Source organism: Sceloporus occidentalis, unplaced genomic scaffold (assembly GCF_023333645.1).
Source record: "Sceloporus occidentalis isolate IW3139 unplaced genomic scaffold, rSceOcc1.0.p SCAF_93, whole genome shotgun sequence".
NCBI lineage: Eukaryota > Metazoa > Chordata > Lepidosauria > Squamata > Phrynosomatidae > Sceloporus > Sceloporus occidentalis.
This window is the reverse complement of record NW_028317073.1, coordinates 3,925,001-3,946,429: the sequence shown is the minus strand read 5'-3', so window position 1 is coordinate 3,946,429 and position 21,429 is coordinate 3,925,001.

The window sequence follows — 21,429 nt, the reverse complement described above, 5'->3', positions numbered from 1 at the left end:
CTGTCTCTCTCCGCGCCAGTGAGTGTCTCTGTCTCTCTCCGCGCCAGTGAGTGTCTCTGTCTCTCTCCGCGCCAGTGAGTGTCTCTGTCTCTCTCCGCGCCAGTGAGTGTCTCTGTCTCTCTCCGCGCCAGTGAGTGTCTCTGTCTCTCTCCGCGCCAGTGAGTGTCTCTGTCTCTCTCCGCGCCAGTGAGTGTCTCTGTCTCTCTCCGCGCCAGTGAGTGTCTCTGTCTCTCTCCGCGCCAGTGAGTGTCTCTGTCTCTCTCCGCGCCAGTGAGTGTCTCTGTCTCTCTCCGCGCCAGTGAGTGTCTCTGTCTCTCTCCGCGCCAGTGAGTGTCTCTGTCTCTCTCCGCGCCAGTGAGTGTCTCTGTCTCTCTCCGCGCCAGTGAGTGTCTGTCTCTCTCCGCGCCACTGAGTGTCTGTCTCTCTCCGCGCCACTGAGTGTCTGTCTCTCTCCGCGCCACTGAGTGTCTGTCTCTCTCCGCGCCACTGAGTGTCTGTCTCTCTCCGCGCCACTGAGTGTCTGTCTCTCTCCGCGCCACTGAGTGTCTGTCTCTCTCCGCGCCACTGAGTGTCTGTCTCTCTCCGCGCCACTGAGTGTCTGTCTCTCTCCGCGCCACTGAGTGTCTGTCTCTCTCTGCGCCACTGAGTGTCTCTGTCTCTCTCTCTCTCTCTCTCAGTGCCAGTGAATGTGTCTGTCTCTCTCTGTGCCAGTGAGTTTCTCTGTCTCTCTCTGTGCCAGTGAGTGTCTCTGTCTCTCTCTCTCTCTCTGTGCCAGTGAGTGTGTGTCTCTCTCTCAGTGCCAGTGAGTGTGTCTGTCTCTCTCTGTGCCAGTGAGTTTCTCTGTCTCTCTCTGTGCCAGTGAGTTTCTCTGTCTCTCTCTGTGCCAGTGAGTTTCTCTGTCTCTCTCTGTGCCAGTGAGTTTCTCTGTCTCTCTCTGTGCCAGTGAGTGTCTCTGTGTGTCTCTCTCTCTCAGTGCCAGTGAGTGTGTCTGTCTCTCTCTGTGCCAGTGAGTGTGTCTGTCTCTCTCTGTGCCAGTGAGTGTGTCTGTCTCTCTCTGTGCCAGTGAGTTTCTCTGTCTCTCTCTGTGCCAGTGAGTGTCTCTGTGTGTCTCTCTCTCTCAGTGCCAGTGAGTGTGTCTGTCTCTCTCTGTGCCAGTGAGTGTGTCTGTCTCTCTCTGTGCCAGTGAGTTTCTCTGTCTCTCTCTGTGCCAGTGAGTTTCTCTGTCTCTCTCTCTCTCAGTGCCAGTGAGTGTGTGTCTCTCTCTGTCTCTCTCTGTGCCAGTGAGTGTGTCTGTCTCTCTCTGTGCCAGTGAGTGTCTGTCTCTCTCTGTGCCAGTGAGTGTCTGTCTCTCTCTGTGCCAGTGAGTGTCTGTCTCTCTCTGTGCCAGTGAGTGTCTGTCTCTCTCTGTGCCAGTGAGTGTCTCTGTCTCTCTCTGTGCCAGTGAGTGTCTCTGTCTCTCTCTCTCTCTGTGCCAGTGAGTGTCTGTCTCTCTCTCTGTCTGTGCCAGTGAGTGGCTCTCTCTCTGTCTGTGCCAGTGAGTGGCTCTCTCTCTGTCTGTGCCAGTGAGTGGCTCTCTCTCTGTCTGTGCCAGTGAGTGGCTCTCTCTCTGTCTGTGCCAGTGAGTGGCTCTCTCTCTGTCTGTGCCAGTGAGTGGCTCTCTCTCTGTCTGTGCCAGTGAGTGGCTCTCTCTCTGTCTGTGCCAGTGAGTGGCTCTCTCTCTGTCTGTGCCAGTGAGTGGCTCTCTCTCTCTGTGCCAGTGAGTGGCTCTCTCTCTCTGTGCCAGTGAGTGGCTCTCTCTCTCTGTGCCAGTGAGTGTCTGTCTCTCTCTGTGCCAGTGAGTGGCTGTCCCTTTTTGTGCCAGTGAGTGTCTCTCTCTCCGTGCCAGTGAGTGTCTCTGTCTCTCTCCATGCCAGTGAGTGTCCCTCTCTCTCTCTCTGTGCCAGTGAGTGTCTGTCTCTCTCTGTGCCAGTGAGTGTCTCTGTCTCTCTCTCTCTCTCTCTCTCTCTGTGCCAGTGAGTGTGAGTGTCTCTCTCTCCGTGCCAGTGAGTGTCTCTGTCTCTCTCCGTGCCAGTGAGTGTCTCTGTCTCTCTCCGTGCCAGTGAGTGTCTCTGTCTCTCTCCGCGCCAGTGAGTGTCTCTGTCTCTCTCCGCGCCAGTGAGTGTCTCTGTCTCTCTCCGCGCCAGTGAGTGTCTCTGTCTCTCTCCGCGCCAGTGAGTGTCTCTGTCTCTCTCCGCGCCAGTGAGTGTCTCTGTCTCTCTCCGCGCCAGTGAGTGTCTCTGTCTCTCTCCGCGCCAGTGAGTGTCTCTGTCTCTCTCCGCGCCAGTGAGTGTCTCTGTCTCTCTCCGCGCCAGTGAGTGTCTCTGTCTCTCTCCGCGCCAGTGAGTGTCTCTGTCTCTCTCCGCGCCAGTGAGTGTCTCTGTCTCTCTCCGCGCCAGTGAGTGTCTCTGTCTCTCTCCGCGCCAGTGAGTGTCTGTCTCTCTCCGCGCCAGTGAGTGTCTGTCTCTCTCCGCGCCAGTGAGTGTCTGTCTCTCTCTGCGCCACTGAGTGTCTGTCTCTCTCTGCGCCACTGAGTGTCTGTCTCTCTCTGCGCCACTGAGTGTCTGTCTCTCTCTGCGCCACTGAGTGTCTGTCTCTCTCTGCGCCACTGAGTGTCTGTCTCTCTCTGCGCCACTGAGTGTCTGTCTCTCTCTGCGCCACTGAGTGTCTGTCTCTCTCTGCGCCACTGAGTGTCTGTCTCTCTCTGCGCCACTGAGTGTCTCTGTCTCTCTCTCTCTCTCTCTCAGTGCCAGTGAATGTGTCTGTCTCTCTCTCTCTCTCTCTCAGTGCCAGTGAATGTGTCTGTCTCTCTCTGTGCCAGTGAGTTTCTCTATCTCTCTCTGTGCCAGTGAGTGTCTCTGTCTCTCTCTCTCTCTCTGTGCCAGTGAGTGTGTGTCTCTCTCTCAGTGCCAGTGAGTGTGTCTGTCTCTCTCTGTGCCAGTGAGTTTCTCTGTCTCTCTCTGTGCCAGTGAGTTTCTCTGTCTCTCTCTGTGCCAGTGAGTGTCTCTGTGTGTCTCTCTCTCTCAGTGCCAGTGAGTGTGTCTGTCTCTCTCTGTGCCAGTGAGTGTGTCTGTCTCTCTCTGTGCCAGCGTCTGTCTCTCTCTGTGCCAGTGAGTTTCTCTGTCTCTCTCTGTGCCAGTGAGTTTCTCTGTCTCTCTCTCTCTCTGTGCCAGTGAGTGTCTCTGTCTCTCTCTCTCTCTCTGTGCCAGTGAGTGTGTGTCTCTCTCTGTCTCTCTCTGTGCCAGTGAGTGTGTCTGTCTCTCTCTGTGCCAGTGAGTGTCTGTCTCTCTCTGTGCCAGTGAGTGTCTGTCTCTCTCTGTGCCAGTGAGTGTCTGTCTCTCTCTGTGCCAGTGAGTGTCTGTCTCTCTCTGTGCCAGTGAGTGTCTCTGTCTCTCTCTGTGCCAGTGAGTGTCTCTGTCTCTCTCTCTCTCTGTGCCAGTGAGTGTGTCTGTCTCTCTCTGTGCCAGTGAGTGTCTCTCTCTGTGCCAGTGAGTGTCTCTCTCTGTGCCAGTGAGTGTCTCTCTCTGTGCCAGTGAGTGTCTCTCTCTGTGCCAGTGAGTGTCTCTCTCTGTGCCAGTGAGTGTGTGTCTCTCTCTCTCAGTGCCAGTGAGTGTGTCTCTCTCTCTCTGTGCCAGTGAGTGTCTCTCTCTCTCTGTGCCAGTGAGTGTCTCTCTCTCTCTGTGCCAGTGAGTGTCTCTCTCTCTCTGTGCCAGTGAGTGTCTGTCTCTCTCTGTGCCAGTGAGTGTCTGTCTTTCTCTGTGCCATTGAGTTTCTCTGTCTCTCTCTCTCTGTGCCAGTGAGTGTCTCTCTCTCTCTCTCTCTCTGTGCCAGTGAGTGTCTCTCTCTCTCTCTGTGCCAGTGAGTGTCTCTCTCTCTCTCTGTGCCAGTGAGTGTCTCTCTCTCTCTCTGTGCCAGTGAGTGTGTGTCTCTCTCTCTCTGTGCCAGTGAGTGTGTCTCTCTCTCTCTGTGCCAGTGAGTGTGTCTCTCTCTCTGTGCCAGTGAGTGTGTCTCTCTCTCTGTGCCAGTGAGTGTGTCTCTCTCTCTGTGCCAGTGAGTGTCTCTCTCTCTCTGTGCCAGTGAGTGTCTCTCTCTCTCTCTCTGTGCCAGTGTCTCTCTCGCTCTCTCTGTGCCAGTGTCTCTCTCTCTCTCTCTCTCTGTGCCAGTGTCTCTCTCTCTCTCTCTGTGCCAGTGTCTCTCTCTCTCTCTGTGCCAGTGTCTCTCTCTCTCTCTGTGCCAGTGTCTCTCTCTCTCTGTGCCAGTGTCTCTCTCTCTCTGTGCCAGTGCCTCTCTCTCTCTGTGCCAGTGAGTGTCTCTCTCTCTCTGTGCCAGTGTCTCTCTCTCTCTGTGCCAGTGAGTGTCTCTCTCTCTCTGTGCCAGTGATTGTGTCTCTCTCTCTCTGTGCCAGTGAGTGTGTGTCTCTCTCTGTGCCAGTGAGTGTGTGTCTCTCTCTGTGCCAGTGAGTGTGTGTCTCTCTCTGTGCCAGTGAGTGTCTCTCTCTCTCTCTGTGCCAGTGAGTGTCTCTCTCTCTCTCTGTGCCAGTGAGTGTCTCTCTCTCTCTCTGTGCCAGTGAGTGTCTCTCTCTCTCTCTGTGCCAGTGAGTGTCTCTCTCTCTCTCTGTGCCAGTGAGTGTCTCTCTCTCTCTCTGTGCCAGTGAGTGTGTCTCTCTCTCTCTGTGCCAGTGAGTGTCTCTCTCTCTCTGTGCCAGTGAGTGTCTCTCTCTCTCTGTGCCAGTGAGTGTCTCTCTCTCTCTGTGCCAGTGAGTGTCTCTCTCTCTCTCTCTGTGCCAGTGAGTGTCTCTCTCTCTCTCTCTGTGCCAGTGTCTCTCTCTCTCTCTCTGTGCCAGTGTCTCTCTCTCTCTCTCTGTGCCAGTGTCTCTCTCTCTCTCTGTGCCAGTGTCTCTCTCTCTCTCTGTGCCAGTGAGTGTCTCTGTCTCTCTCTGTGCCAGTGAGTGTCTCTGTCTCTCTCTGTGCCAGTGAGTGTCTCTGTCTCTCTCTGTGCCAGTGAGTGTCTCTGTCTCTCTCTGTGCCAGTGAGTGTCTCTGTCTCTCTCTGTGCCAGTGAGTGTCTCTGTCTCTCTCTCTGTGCCAGTGAGTGTCTCTGTCTCTCTCTCTGTGCCAGTGAGTGTCTCTGTCTCTCTCTCTGTGCCAGTGAGTGTCTGTCTCTCTCTCTGTGCCAGTGAGTGTCTGTCTCTCTCTCTCTCTCTGCCAGTGAGTGTCTGTCTCTCTCTCTCTCTGTGCCAGTGAGTGTCTGTCTCTCTCTCTCTGTGCCAGTGAGTGTCTGTCTCTCTCTCTCTGTGCCAGTGAGTGTGTGTGTGTGTCTCTCTCTCTCTCTCTCTCTCTCTCTCTCTCAGTGCCAGTGAGTGTGTCTCTCTCTCAGTGCCAGTGAGTGTCTCTCTCTCTCTCTGTGCCTGTGAGTCTCTCTCTCTCTCTCTCTCTCTCTCTCTCTCTCTCTCTCTCTCTCTCTCTCTCTCTCTCTCTCTCTCTCTCTCTCTCTCTCTGTGCCAGTGAGTCTCTCTCTCTCTCTCTCTCTCTCTCTCTCTGTGCCAGTGAGTCTCTCTCTCTCTCTCTCTGTGCCAGTGAGTCTCTCTCTCTCTCTGTGCCAGTGAGTCTCTCTCTCTCTCTGTGCCAGTGAGTGTCTCTCTCTCTCTCTGTGCCAGTGAGTGTCTCTCTCTCTCTGTGCCAGTGAGTGTCTCTCTCTCTCTGTGCCAGTGAGTGTCTCTCTCTCTCTCTGTGCCAGTGAGTGTCTCTCTCTCTCTCTGTGCCAGTGAGTGTCTCTCTCTCTCTCTCTCTGTGCCAGTGAGTGTCTGTCTCTCTCTGTGCCAGTGAGTGTCTGTCTCTCTCTGTGCCAGTGAGTGTCTGTCTCTCTCTGTGCCAGTGAGTGTCTGTCTCTCTCTGTGCCAGTGAGTGTCTGTCTCTCTCTGTGCCAGTGAGTGTCTGTCTCTCTCTGTGCCAGTGAGTGTCTCTCTCTCTCTGTGCCAGTGAGTGTCTCTGTCACTCTCTGTGCCAGTGAGTGTCTCTGTCACACTCTGTGCCAGTGAGTGTGTGTCTCTCTCTCTCTCTCTCAGTGCCAGTGAGTGTGTCTCTCTGTCTCTCTCTGTGCCAGTGTCTGTCTCTCTCTCTCTCTCTCTGTGCCAGTGAGTGTCTCTGTCTCTCTCTGTGCCAGTGAGTGTCTCTGTCTCTCTCTGTGCCAGTGAGTGTCTCTGTCTCTCTCTGTGCCAGTGAGTGTCTCTGTCACTCTCTGTGCCAGTGAGTGTCTCTGTCACTCTCTGTGCCAGTGAGTGTCTCTGTCACTCTCTGTGCCAGTGAGTGTCTCTGTCACTCTCTGTGCCAGTGAGTGTCTCTGTCACTCTCTGTGCCAGTGAGTGTCTCTGTCACTCTCTGTGCCAGTGAGTGTGTTTCTCTCTCTCTCTGTGCCAGTGAGTGTCTCTGTCACTCTCTGTGCCAGTGAGTGTCTCTGTCACTCTCTGTGCCAGTGAGTGTCTCTGTCACTCTCTGTGCCAGTGAGTGTCTCTGTCACTCTCTGTGCCAGTGAGTGTCTCTGTCACTCTCTGTGCCAGTGAGTGTCTCTGTCTCTCTCTGTGCCAGTGAGTGTGTTTCTCTCTCTCTCTGTGCCAGTGAGAGTGTCTCTGTCTCTCTCTGTGCCAGTGAGTGTCTCTGTCTCTCTCTGTGCCAGTGAGTGTCTCTGTCTCTCTCTGTGCCAGTGAGTGTCTCTGTCACTCTCTGTGCCAGTGAGTGTCTCTGTCACTCTCTGTGCCAGTGAGTGTCTCTGTCACTCTCTGTGCCAGTGAGTGTCTCTGTCACTCTCTGTGCCAGTGAGTGTCTCTGTCACTCTCTGTGCCAGTGAGTGTCTCTGTCACTCTCTGTGCCAGTGAGTGTCTCTGTCACTCTCTGTGCCAGTGAGTGTCTCTGTCACTCTCTGTGCCAGTGAGTGTCTCTGTCACTCTCTCTCTCTCGGTGCCAGTGAGTGTGTCTCTCTCTCTCTCTCGGTGCCAGTGAGTGTGTGTGTCTCTCTCTGTGCCAGTGAGTGTGTGTGTCTCTCTCTGTGCCAGTGAGTGTCTCTGTCTCTCTCTGTGCCAGTGAGTGTCTCTGTCTCTCTCTGTGCCAGTGAGTGTCTCTGTCTCTCTCTGTGCCAGTGAGTGTCTCTGTCTCTCTCTGTGCCAGTGAGTGTCTCTGTCTCTCTCTGTGCCAGTGAGTGTGTGTGTCTCTCTCTGTGCCAGTGAGTGTCTCTGTCTCTCTCTGTGCCAGTGAGTGTCTCTGTCTCTCTCTGTGCCAGTGAGTGTGTGTGTCTCTCTCTGTGCCAGTGAGTGTCTCTGTCTCTCTCTGTGCCAGTGAGTGTCTCTGTCTCTCTCTGTGCCAGTGAGTGTCTCTGTCTCTCTCTGTGCCAGTGAGTGTCTCTGTCTCTCTCTGTGCCAGTGAGTGTCTCTGTCTCTCTCTGTGCCAGTGAGTGTCTCTGTCTCTCTCTGTGCCAGTGAGTGTCTCTGTCTCTCTCTGTGCCAGTGAGTGTCTCTGTCACTCTCTGTGCCAGTGAGTGTCTCTCTCTCTCTCTGTGCCAGTGAGTGTCTCTCTCTCTCTCTCTGTGCCAGTGAGTGTCTCTCTCTCTCTCTGTGCCAGTGAGTGTCTCTCTCTCTCTCTGTGCCAGTGAGTGTCTCTCTCTCTCTCTCTCTGTGCCAGTGAGTGTCTCTCTCTCTCTCTCTCTCTCTCGGTGCCAGTGAGTGTGTCTTTCTCTCGGTGCCAGTGAGTGTGTGTCTCTCTCTATGCCAGTGAGTATGTGTGTCTCTCTCTCTCTCTCTCTCTCTCTCTCTCTCTCTCTCTCTCTCTCTCTCTCTCTCAGCCAGTGAGTGTCTCCCTCTCTGTGCCAGTGAGTGAGTGTGTCTTTCTCTCGGTGCCAGTGAGTGAGTGTGTCTCTCTCTCACGGTGCCAGTGAGTGAGTGTGTCTCTCTCTCACGGTGCCAGTGAGTGAGTGTGTCTCTCTCTCACGGTGCCAGTGAGTGAGTGTGTCTCTCTCTCACGGTGCCAGTGAGTGAGTGTGTCTCTCTCTCACGGTGCCAGTGAGTGAGTGTGTCTCTCTCTCTGTGCCAGTGTGTGAGTGTGTCTCTCTCTGTGTCAGTGTCTGTGTCTCTCAATGTGTCAGTCTCACTCGAATGTGACACACTCACTGGCACCTCCAGAGAGAGAGACACACTCACCTGCACGTGTGCGGCGCCTCGAGAGGGAGATTTTTTAGTGAATAGACTCATTTGTTATACACTAAATGCCATATCTGTAATTGAGACCTTCACAATGTATATGAGAATGTGATAAAATAAAGCAACAGCTGTATATGTTTCAAAATAATAGTAATAATAATAATATATGTTCACGAATAATTTAATTAACATAACTAGATGTTTATACTGTTTTCGTCTTCTACAGTCTATCTCAAAAACTCACAAAACATGAACCTTTTAGTGACACGAGTAGATTAAGATTACGTCCTCATGGTGGCGGCTTTTTGGAATAGGAGCCAGGCATAAGCTGTTGCCCATGGAGTATTGTGCAGCGGACAAGTGCAAAGGCAATGGGAACCGCTCAGTTGTGTGCGTCGGACTGCCATACACAAGGGAGAATATCCATGAAAGGCTCCATTGGTTATGTCTTTCTCCTGCTCAGGTGATTAGGGACCACACAGGGTTAAGGTGTGAATCCAGGACAGATGGAAGACAATTGGAGTCATAAAAAGGACACATCGGTACCCATTAACGCAACAATTATTAGGAATATCTATGGGCAAGACTATGGAAACAAGATTTCTCACTATGAACTGTCTAGTTCCTATTCCTGTAAGGGACCTGTGTGAGCGGGAGGTATGAAAGTCCTTTAGCTGGATAGAAACTAGATTTCTCACCGTAAACCGTCTAGTTTCTATCCCTGTAAGGGACCTGTGTGAGCAAGAGATGTGAGTCCCTTTGCAGTATAAGAACTAGGGATTGTTATCCTTGTAAAGGACCATTGTTACCTGAAAGTATAAAAGTCCTTTAGCTGGATGGAAACTAGATTTTCATTATGAACCGTCTAGTTCCTATCCCTGTAAGAGACCTGTGTGAGCTGGAGGTATAATTGTCTCTTAGTTGTATAAGGACCTGTGTGAGCTGAAGGTCTAAAAGTTCTTTGGCTGGATGGAAACTAGATTTCTTACTATGAACCGTCTAGTTCCTATCCCTGTAAGGGACCTGTGTGAGCTGGAGAGATAAGGGTCCTTAAGCTGGATGGTAACTAGATTTCTCACCATGAACCATCTAGTTCCTATCCTTTAACAGGACCTGGCCACGATTGAGGAAAAGGTCCTTTACAGGGATAGAAACTAGCTCTCTTTACATGATTTGGATAGTTCCTGTCCTGTACAGGGCCTGACCACTAGGGGGCAAAAGGTAATTTTGCTGGATAGAAAATAGCTCACACACACTGAGCAAGCTATTTCCTATCCCTGTAAAGGACATGGTCCTTCTACCGGATAGGAACTAGTCGCAACCGTTTTCAAACAGCTGTTTGCACTCAAATACTATTTTTTTTTGCTATGGAAAAAAGCAAAAATATCCCAGAATGCCTCTTCCACCCTCCAACAAAAGAAGACATTTAGAAATAAGGACAGAGCTTGCTTGAAAAATATGACCAACAGCGAAATGTTACCGGAAAAGCTGGATAAATTGTATTCTTGGCTGCGAGAGGCTCCACTTTGTGTCTCTTGTGCCCAAGGCAATTAAAAACAAGCTCTGTAGCTGTGGTAGCCAATATCTGCAATGATGTTAACAGCCATGCTTTTGTCAGTGGCATTGTTCGTGCAGAGCCTTCTCGGTCTACACTTTGTTTTTGGTGTCCTACTCTCAAGCAGATGCGATGGTTGCATGACACCTGGTGAATGGTAACAGGAGCTCTGCAGGGCCACGTAAAGTGCATTACATGACCTGTGGTAGTAGGGTTTTAGCTCACACACAGAATGCAAGCTGCACTGTAGACAGGGCTCTGTGCAAAGTAAAAGGGGGAAGGGACAGGGAGGGAGATCTGTCTGATGTGTGTGTATGGTGTTGGCAAGTGGGTAAGCAAATGCTGTTTAAGTGAATGTGTGTCCGCATATGGTGTTCTGCATGTTAGTGTATAGTAATAGTGTTGGTGTGTGTGAGTTATCATATGGTAATAAAGTGTGAAGGATGAGTGGTGCCTGAGAGATGGAAAGAGACTGGGAGAGATGGAGCAGGAAGGTGTATGTATATGTAAGTATATGGTGTATGTCAGCGTGTGAGTGCTAGTGTATGGTGCATTTGAGTGATGTCTCTGCGTGTTAGTATGTGTGTGTTATTAATGTGGATAGGGGGCACCAAAGAAATACTGCACTCTGGCACCGCTAACCCTAGGCTCACCCCTGCCTACTGTGGTCTGCTGCTCAATGTGTCCATGCTTTGCTATTTGGAATTATTTTGCCCTCTGAATCCTGCTCAGACTTGGCACAAATTACTTAATTCAATCTTTATGTGCAGGATCAACAAGGGCTTGGAACACCAGAGAAGATAGCATGTTGGTTCCTGCTTTAGCATGACTCACTATAGTCTCCTTATAGGACTGCTTAATCGCACACAAGTCAATGCTAAGGATCAATTTTCTAGTGCTTTGCACATGGTGGGATATCAAGGACAAGTTAAGGACATGAGTGAAACACAACACATGCACCGTTATGCTCATTCTCAGTGTGGCTATGTTAGTAGAGCTGTTACCTTTGCCAACTAAGCATGTTATCAGACATGAAACAAGTTAATGTTTTATTAACTGCTGAAACTTGGCAAAAAAAGAATCACCTGATCTGTAAAATATGGTCAAAACCCTTTATGCGTAAGGTGTAATGATGTTTCAGTGCGTTATGTTGTTGGCAAACACTGGTGGGGTAAGGGCGGTGGGGGTGGAGTTCTGTCACATAGTCTGTCCAGCATCTAATCAACATAGCAGCTGTCAAATTAATCTTCCACCCTATCAATTTCTTTAGCTGTTTTCCTACTACATCAACCCCTTAATTGTACATCTGAAAGACAGATGTTCTAGGAGAAATGAAAACTAAACATATACCGTATTTTTTTCTTATGCCAATTTTCAGTAATAGAGAGAGTATTTGATGTAGTTACAAAAAGTTTGGAAACTGGTTATTTAAAATGATTTACCTACCTAGAAAAGCCCTGGGAATATTTTGCCATGTATTGGGTAGTCCTTTGTATGGTCATGAAATATAATTTAAAAATGTTTTTCAGCTTAATGCCTAGGTGCATATGGCCTCACAGTCACAGTGTATATTTGCAGAAATTATGTGGGGATTTTCTGAATGTTAGCATTAGGTATGGACCTTGTCTAAATTTATATACAGGGCTAGACTAGGAATGACTAAGTGGGCCTAGAACTTTAAATCCAGCTGCCACCAGATTACTTACATTAGATTTTTAGAAACTTGAACCGGGTGGCCATGGGAATACACCCGTTGGCCACACATTGCAGGACGCAACGTGCTGCTGGAGTAGGGTATTGGTTAGTATTTCAGCCCTATAGGCCACTGGCCTGTTTACATACACCGATCAGCCATAACATTATGACAAGTGGCAGGCTACGTGCATAACACTGATAAACTTGTTATCATGGCACCCATCAGTGGGTGGGATATATTAGGCAGCAAGTGAACATTTCCTTCTCAAAGTTTATGTGTTAAAAGCAGGAAAAATGGGCAAGAGTAAGCATCTGAGCAACTTTGACAAGGGTCAGATTGTGATGGCTAGATGACTCGGTCATGGGTGGCCAAGACTTACTAATACACATAGGGGGTGGTATTTCCTGATGGATTGGCCTCTTTCAGCACCCTGCCACAAATGAAAAAGGGTTCAGAAATGGTTCAATGGTGTTACCTTGGCCTCCAAATTACCTAGATCTCAATCCAATCGAGCATCTGTGGGATGTGCTGGAAGAACATGTCCAATCCATGGAGGCCCCACCTCGCAACAGGACTTAAATGATCTTCTTCTCAAGTTGTGCTTCCAGAAACCACAGCACACCTTTAGAGGTCTAGTGGAGTTAATGTCTTGACGGGTCGGGGCTGTTTTGGTGGCCAAAAGGGGAACTACATAATATTAGGCAGATGGTCATAATGTTATGGCTGATCTGTGTATATAGCAGTAGATCGTCAGCAAATTATGATACTTTAACTGCCTCATGTCCAGCATTAATCATTTGATATACATTGCTATAAGATAATAATCTAAGGGGTGAGAGGAGGCTTTATCCTTTCATACATTTCAGTCAAAACTATTCACTGTGATTGGTGTTTGGTGTGGTCTTACAGTTTTCAAATAAGGGTTAGGAAATCTAAGATAAGTAGAACATTACCTACAACATGTCACTTTTCAAAAGGGCAAATTTTAAAGTAAAATTACATTTTTATTTCCTTGCACTAGTATTAACATACTAGTATTTTTTTTTAGTATTCTACTATTTATAATGCATTTTCTACCTTTAATAAAATTGATTATCATTGCTGTACAAAAAATACTACTTGTATGTATTGCTATAGTATCAAGAGTGGCATTCTAGAGTAATAGTTTTGTCCTCTGCATATTTTTTCAGACTGCTGTGTGCAATATTAGAAAGCATCCTGATTTTGCTACCACCGGCCAATGGATTGTTGTAACCGAACGTGATGGGAAACAGGAATCCAATGTATTTGATGGCAGTCTGCAGTGGGCATCACACTTTCCCTCATTTGCCACTGGATTCCTTTCCAGGTAAAAAAAATGCATTAAATAATATTTTTTTCCTCCTAAATAAATTGGTGGAAGGAATATAAAAGGGTCATCTGGTATTGTTGATGTGTTTATGACTTCAGGGTCAGTGTAGTATTTACGTTTGTACTGACCTAGACATTATCAAGTCTAAGGAAAACCACCCCTCCCCGTATACATTGACCACTTTCCTCCCAGGCTGCAGACATTCCTTGCCTCTCCAGCCAAGATGGTGACTCATCCTTGGCATTATTTTAGCCTGAAATTTATAGGCTCTTTCACTCCCAATCTCTCACACATTCACTCTCTCTCTTCTTGGTAAACTCAATAAAAGAGTTCAAAAGGAGCCTGGACGTGTTTCTTGAAAGCAATAATATTACAAGTTATGGATATTAGATTAATAGGGACAGAATGTTGATCCAGGGATTTATTCTGATTGCCATATTTGGAGTCCGGTAGGAATTTTCCCCCTGATTGGGCAATTGCAATCTGCTTCATAAGGGTTTTTTGCCTTCCTCTGGATCAACACAGTATGGACACAATATGTATATAGGTTGAACTTGATGGACTTTGGTCTTTTTTCAACCTTATGAACTATGTTACTATGCTACTGTGACAGCATGTCAAATTTCCAATTTGAAAAATGCACACGTCACAAAAGTGGCCTTTTAGCCCCCAAACAACCCGACAAACCCATGCATGGAGGGTATCACTGTACTCAGGAGATGTTGCTGACCACATATTGGGGTGTTGTGTGACAGTGACATATACCAGGAGCTGTTAATGCATAGCTAAAGCACAACATGTGTAGGAAAAATAAACAGAAAAAATACTACTGCAAACCTTGACATTGGCTGGTGGTAAAATGTGTGCATTTGAAATACCCTGGGGTGTCTAGTTTTCAAAAATATATGGTTTTATGATGCACACTGAAATGGCCAAGCTAATATATATATTAGTGTGTGTGTGTATATTTAAAAAAAAAATAAATAAATTGTGATGCATCTTTTTCTTATTCAACAGCGTTGCTTCTGGATATCATCCTTGTAGGAGTTGTGAAAGGCATTGTGAAGCATCGCCGTACCAACACAGAATCGTATGGACATGTTTGCTACCTTCTCTGTGGACAAGTATTCCTTCCCTTCAGGCCATGCAACAAGAGCAGCCATGGTGTCTCGCTTTGTGCTTAATCATCTAGTGCTGGCTGTTCCTGTCAGGTTACTGGTAATTCTCTGGGCAGTTGTTGTCAGCTTGTCTAGAGTCATGCTGGGTAGGCACAATGTAACTGATGTCCTGTTTGGCTACTTTATGGGGCACATGCAGTACAGTATAGTTGAGTATTTCTGGCTGTCACCAAATGCTTTACCATCTTTGTTCAAAATGTGATATATGCAAACAGGAAGTAATTATGATTGGTGGTTGTTGAAAGCTCATTCTCATTCACAATGGAAATACGATTGCCTAACACACGTTGCTGCATTTATTATATCTGTAGGATCGAGTACATGCAACAGTTAGATGACCGCTGAGACAAAATAATCTTTACATTATTAGTAAACAACATTTGCACTTAAAGATCCAACATGTTGTTCCTATTGAATTGCTGAAATCAAGGACGTCATGTAATCTTGCCAATAAACAGCTAATCAATTTAGAAAAATTAAAATGGTATTGAGGGGGTATCTTGTATTGTAAAAATATTTTATTTTTTAGGGAATACATCTTAGTTTACCTGTATTTGAAAGCACCTGTCTATGTATTTACTGTGGGCTGACTTTAACCCCTTAAGGACCGGGCTCATTTTTCGTTTTGTACCCTGTGGGACCGAGGCTGTTTTGACACTTTTGTGGTGCTTGTGTTCAGCTGTAATTTTCTCCTCACCCATTTAGTGTACCCACATAAGTTATATATTGTTTTTTTTCAGGACAAGATGGGCTTTCTTCAGATACCATTATTTTGATCGTATCATCTTATTTACTATAAAAAAAATAAAAAAACATGGTGAAAAATTGAAAAAAAACACATTTTATGACTTTTATTTGAAAAATCTTTTACTCGCCTAAAAAAGCAAGTAAAAAAACTAGCTAAATAGATTCTACTACTTGTCCTGAGTTTAGAAATACCCAATGTTTTTATGTTTTTTTGCTGTTTTTTGTAAGTTATAGGGCAATAAGTACAAGCAGCGTTTTATGATTTCCAAATCTTTTTTAACAAATCTGGTCAGTCTGCCTCCATCTCCTCTTTGGAACATCTTTGAAGCCGGTTAACTCAATTTAACCCATTCAAACCATATATTTTTGAAAACTAGACGCCCCAGGGTATTCCAAATGCTGTTATTTTAACCCTTTCCATGCACCAATTATACAACTACACTTTGTCAAACTTTGTAATAGTAATTTTCTTTTATTTTTTTTCCCACACAAATTGTACTTTAGTTATAGATATACAGGTGCTGGTATATGTCACTGTCAAACAACACCCCAATATGTGTTCAGCAACACCTCCTGAGTACAGCGATACCCCACATGCATGGGTTTGTCAGATTGTTTGGCTGGTAAAAGGCTACTTTTGGGGCATGCATAATTCAGGTGGTCATTTGGTCATTGTGCCTCCCTCTCCTCTTTGGAATATCTTTGAAGCCGGTTAACTCAATTTAACCCATTCAAACCATATATTTTTGAAAACTAGACACCCCAGGGTATTCCAAATGCTGTTATTTTAACCCTTTCCATGCACCAATTATAGAACTACACTTTGTCAAACTTTGTAATAGTAATTTTTTTTATTTTTTTTCCACACAAATTGTACTTTAGTTATAGATATACAGGTCCTGGTATATGCCACTGTCAAACAACACGCCAATGTGTGTTCAGGAACATCTCCTGAGTGCAGTGATACCCGACATGCATGGGTTTGTCGGGTTGTTTCAGATTTAAAATGCCACATTTGGGAAGTGCGCTTTTTTTCTCCATTTTGGTCAGTCTGTACCTATGCCCTATCTTTGAGCTAGGCCACTCCAATTTACCCCATCAGCCATTTTTTTTATATATTAGACACCCCTTGGGTATTTGAAGTGCTTTTATTTTAACTCTTTGTTGAGATTTTTGAGAAATTTTAGCACTTGCTCAAAATAATAAACTTTATTTTTTCATTTTATTTTATTTTTTTAATACTTTTTTTATATATTTTTTTACACATTTTGCTGGTACTGGATGGTTCATCTTGTGACATCACTGCATAATTATTTTTAAATGTTAGCACATTTTTTTTTTAATTTTTTTTTCCATTTTTTATTTATTTTTATTTTTTTTTAATATTTTACTAATCACATAGTGATTAGAAAGCTGGGCTCCATTGACTTGCATGGTTGAATGCAGTACCTGTATTCAACCAGCAAGTGGATCCAGTTCTCTAGAGGGTCTGGAGACCCTCTAGCGAACTTTTTCGTCTTTATTGTTTTATTTCCCGGGCCGCCGCCATCTTGCTTGATGGAGAAGATCACCGGCAGCGGCGGCTGTGACCGCTCTCCGGAGCGGTCACAGCCCACCCAGAGGTAAGTGTTTGGTGTCGCTGGATGCCTCCTGATAGAGGCATTCCAGCGACACCATTTAAGTTTAGTAGGCGATCGTTGATCGCCTCCTTAACGCTTTTAATACGGGCGTCCGCCGCCATACAATGTATGGCGGCTGTTGACGCCCCGGGGAGGGGCCAGACATGGCCCCCGATGCCGATCTCGGCCTTGCTGAATGCCTCGACATCGAGGCATTGCAGCAAGGCCGTTTAAGCGAAGAAAGTGATCCTTGATCACTTTCTAAGCTTATTTAATTTTTTGACGGTTCAGGACCGTCAAAGGTCATTTAGTGACCTTCTTGTTATGACGGTCCTGAACCGGCAAAGGTCGCGAAGGGGTTAAAGATCATTTTTGCATATGAACTGCATACTCTCAGGCCAATGTAATGGGTGAGGTATTTCTTTTTGGAAACGTATGTGTATATAATCTGAATCGCATTCTAGAAAACCATTAATGCTACATGGCTGGATTTCTTTTCAGAATTACTGTCAATTCTTTCCACCAGCATAATTTTTTAAACAAACTTGCCATTCTTTTGGCAATCGGCCTTAATATTTCGAACATTTTTATTACATTTTAATTAATATACCTTGACTGTTAGCATGGATGTTCATATTCATTGCATGCTATATTGCAGGTTGTCACCTAAGAACTAATTATACCTATGACAAGACTTCCTGCCATATTATACACCTTGTAAAATGACAGTAGTCACCCATAGATATAGTTATTTTGATGAGTATTTTAGATGTTGATTGTTTACAGCTGTAGGACTACCTTACTGCGTTTTTGGTAGGTTCCCTATATAATTTGCAAAATAGGAAAAAAAGGGAAGTACATTTTGTAGGGTCCCTTTGTCTGACATTTTTTTTCCCCCACGTCTGTCATTTGACTGCTAAAAGAACTAATTGGGGACGTCTGCCAGAGGCGCTTCTGGGAAAATTTACTAACCTTGAGTAGAGTGGTCAAAACTAATTTTGGCCTATTAATGGATTCTAATCAGAATTCTGCTTATTTTGGGGACCAAAGGTGTCATTAGGTATCTGCAGTGTATGCGGCAGAATAAACTCATGGTTCTCTGGATTTGCTGGTGTTTTTGAAATCTGAATTTTCTATAGAAACCTGTTGAACGCGGTCAATTAATTGCAAAAATAAAAAATTATAATGTGTGTGTGTGTGAATTGAGATAACTTAACTTACTGGACAATTTGAGTTTTGGACGGATAAATCACTACTATATTATAACATATACACCTCTTGTTTTGACTGTGAATACTGTATATTTATGCTGTTAAATATTTAATAGCCGGAGGTTGGTTTGGTTAGTGTGTCTTTCTAAAGCTATTAGACTGTGGTTTTCTTTGGTATAAGTAGTTCTACAGATACAAGCTTTTGGGCATTTATCTTCTGTATGCTAGAAATGGTAAATTTGTTCAGATTTTTTTCCAGTGATTATTTTTACTTGTAAATGTCAACAGGAAGGCACTCCGGTGGCTTTATCAGTCGTGTAGAAGACTTGATTTGAAAATGCTGTGAACCAGTACGCAGGTTTTGCACGTATGCAGTAATCAGCTTCCAGTCTCCAAACCTTATTTTCTAAACTACATCAGTAGCCACCACTATAGAGTTATTACTCTATTTTATAGTAATATTGCCCTATCATCAGTGATGCCTAAAGCCATAGCTAGCTCCTCTTGCGCCCGAGGCAAGAATGCAAAATTGTGCCCCCAGCTACTTTTTTTTATAGATATTTTATTTACACTGCCCTTACACACTGCCCTCACACACACCTGCCCATAAACACACATATACACATAAACTCCCCTTGCCTTTACACACAGTAACATAGTAACATAGTTCATAAGGTTGAAAAAAGACCAAAGTCCATCAAGTTCAACCTATATACATATTGTGTCCCTACTGTGTTGATCCAGAGGAAGGCAAAAAACCCTTATGAAGCAGATGCCAATTGCCCCATACCAGGGGGAAAATTCCTTCCCGACTCCAAATATGGCAATCAGAATAAATCCCTGGATCGACGTTCTGTCCCTATTAATCTAATATCCATAACTTGTAATATTATTGCTTTCAAGAAACACGTCCAGGCTCCTTTTGAACTCTTTTATTGAGTTTACCATCACCACTTCCTCTGGTAGAGAGTTCCATAATCTCACCGCTCTTACTGTAAAGAACCCCCGTCTGTGCTGGTGTAGAAACCTTCTTTCCTCCAGCCGTAGAGGATGTCCCCTTGTTATAGATACAGTCCTGGGTATAAATAGGTCCTGGGAGTGATCTCTGTACTGCCCCCTTATATATTTATACATAGTTATTAAGTCCCCCCTAAGCCGTCTTTTTTCCAAACTAAATAACCCCAATTCTGATAATCTTTCTGGGTACTGTAGTCCTCCCATTCCCCTTATTACTCTGGTTGCCCGTCTTTGAACCCTCTCCAGCTCCACTATATCTTTCTTGTACACTGGTGCCCAGTACTGTACACAGTATTCCATGTGTGGTCTGACTAGTGACTTGTACAGTGGTAGAATTATTTCCTTGTCGTGGGCATCTATGCCCCTTTTGATGCACCCCATGATTTTATTTGCCTTAGCAGCAGCTGCCTGACACTGGTCGCTACAGGTAAATTTACTGTTAACTAAAACTCCTAAGTCCTTTTCCATGTCAGTCGTCCCCAGTGTTTTCCCATTTAATACATATTCCCAGCCTGGATTTTTCTTCCCCATGTGCATAACCTTACATTTATCTGTGTTGAACCTCATCTGCCACATCCCAGCCCAAGCCTCCAACCTATGCAGATCCATTTGTAATCGTGCGCTGTCCTCTATTGTGTTAACCACGTTACAGAGCTTAATATCGTCTGCAAAGATTGATACTTTACTATGCAATCCCTCTACAAGGTCATTAATAAATATATTAAAAAGAATAGGACCCAAAACTGACCCCTGTGGTACCCCACTAGCAACAGTCACATGCACATACACACACCAGCTTACAAACACACAAATACCTACAATGCTCTTACACACACCTGCCCATACACACACACAAGCTTGCAAACCCACACACATATATATACACATATACTGCGCTTACATCCCTTTCTCCCCATCTCTTACCTTTCTCATCCTCCATCCTGTCATGGGAGCGCAAGGTCTGTCATTTCAGGCATTTGCTTTAGTGCTCCCTAATTACTATGCCGGCGCATAGAGATTAGGGAGCACGGATGCCGAGGTCTGTCATAAACTTTCAACATCCATGCGCAGATGGACAGAAAAAATAAGTAATATAAAAACCGAATTTAAGGCAGACTTGGACCTACTAGCTAACCTACCTTCACCAGTGTATACTGTTCAGGATATCGAATGTCACATTTGATTCAGTTAAAGTAACGACAAATACATTCATGAAGGTATTGTCTGGTAAAGCTTTAAAAAGGGGAAATGTTCTTAACTCTGTCGGCCTCACTGTACCCAAAAACTAAGATTCCTGTATGTGTTTTATGTTGCATCTTGGTATTCATATATGAAAATCCTACCTCATTCATTGTATACTTTGCTTAAAATAAAACTTAAGCAAACCAATTCACAAATAAATCGCAGAATAATAAACAAAACAGTTGTAAAATTTACCAAAAATCACCAGAACAGGAAAATTACTGGGTCAGGCTTAATACAGCACCAGAGCTCAATACGCACCTGATGCCACCCAATTTTAAAGTATTTGGCATGCTTTCTATAATTCTAAGCCGGGATGGGTAAACAGATTTAAATGGTTTTGCTTGCTTGTTAAAGGTGCTGTCCCAACGACTGATAAAGGAAGACTTAGTACCTAAATTACATCATTAATGGTACTGAGAATGCTTAACAAAAAATGCTTAGGTTTGCATAAAATGCTAGAGGGCACAATTAAAGTTTTGTCTCAGTGGAACAGCAAAATAACAGTTTAGACAGTAGCCACAAATTAAATCCTTCCCTACGAGGCATATTCTTACAGCATCCTGTTTGATTGCTGCAGCCAGTACATGGCAGTTTTTTTCTGTTTAACTAGTTAGAATGCATTCCTATTTTGTTGTTCCTTGATTACTAGACCGTTTTACTGTTTCTGTTAAAACCTCTGAAATTCCAGAATTGATGCCAGCACCTTATTGTTCTGTAATCTTTGTAGAGGCCACATTTTAACTGTATCACTGATATTGTATCTGATTTTAACTTGTGTTCAAAGGTTGATTTTCCCATTATTTGTCAGTATCTTTTGTTTTAATTTCCTGTAATGTATTTCTAAATAAAGGAAGAAATGGTCAGCAGTGTGCTTTCTTTAACCCCTTCAATCCCCTATAGACGTACCGGGACGTCTAGCCTTTCGTGCAGCGTCAGGAACACATCCCTGCCGCTGCACGGGAGAACAGGCTGTCGTTTGACAGCCTGGACCCCCCCTGGCAGCAGAAGCCAGCGTCGCTGGCTTTCTGCTGCCCGATCTCCTGTAACAACTTGGTGTGTCATTAGCCTTGGGGGACTGAACCACATCCGGGTCAGTGACATTACTGCCGGATGTGCGACACTGGGGGAGAGAGAGAGAGAGTTCGTTTTGCAGAGCTGCAGTGCTTAGTGCAAAACCACATTATATATTGGGGATAGTGTAGTGTTTTAGAAATTGGCCAGGTAGGTACAATGGCGCAACATGTCTTCAGCGCTGAGGAGGCTCATGACTGCCTCACTCAGTCTGATGGCGATGCCACTCTGACCGCGTCAGACGCCGAGGCCACTCTGACCGCGTCAGACGCCGAGGCCACTCTGACTGCATCAGATATTGATCCAATATCTGAGGAATCCTGCTGTGCGTCAGATAATGACGAGTCAGAGGAAGACGATGATGGCCAGGGTCCATCTGCTAAAGCCAGGCGTGGAGAGCCTGACTCTAAATATAATTGGGTGCCCCCAAATATGATAGACCCAGTAATCCCTGCTTTTACTGGGACTCCTGGCATCAGATGTGACATTGATGCTAGCGAGCCAAAGTAATTTTTCCAT